Source organism: Haplochromis burtoni, unplaced genomic scaffold, assembly GCF_018398535.1.
Source record: "Haplochromis burtoni strain Fernald_Lab_line unplaced genomic scaffold, NCSU_Asbu1 Contig_44, whole genome shotgun sequence".
NCBI classification, from domain to species: Eukaryota; Metazoa; Chordata; class Actinopteri; order Cichliformes; family Cichlidae; genus Haplochromis; species Haplochromis burtoni.
In genome coordinates this window covers 207,048-207,758 of record NW_024582405.1, presented here as the reverse complement: position 1 = coordinate 207,758, position 711 = coordinate 207,048, and positions in this window count along the sequence as shown.

Below are 711 nucleotides of genomic sequence, written 5' to 3'. Positions count from 1 at the left end.
CCGCTTCCGGTAGTTCCATTACAAAATAATAGCCTTCCACTGTTCTTCAGAACAACTTTAGAACAGGATAGATCGATGGAGGGGCTGAATAAATCTGAGGGAGAATGAGCTCTGCTGCCTCTGTGATAATTACTCAAAAATCATTTAAACAGAAAAAAGAACTCAATGAGTAAAAAAAAAACAACAATAAATTAGCTCTAAAAATTAAACTAACTCAATAAATTCCTTAAATCAAATAAAGGTAGACTAAAATGGTTTAATAAATGTATATTTAAAAATATTGTAGTAGGAAGTGCAATCAAATTACTTAGTCTGCACAGAGTGTAGATTGTGTAAAATAATAAGTATTAGTGAAATAGGCAATTAGAAGTTCATGAAAGTTATCAAGGACTAAAATATAATTCACTTCATATGTTTTGAAATTACACTGAACATTATAGTTGTATGAGTTCACTATCCTATTTAAAATCCCACTTGTTTTGCATTAAAATATGTTACCCAGTTACATAAACAGGCATCAGCATAACATTTGCTTCTCTTCTTCTGGCTGCTCCCTTTAGGGCTCACCAAAGTGGATCATCTGCCTGCACTCTATCTCTCCTCCACATGCTCCTTTCTCTCACTACAGACCACAGTTTCATCACCATACATTATCCATGGAAGCTCGTGCCTGACCTCATCTTGAATCCAGCCACAGTGGCAGAGCACAAA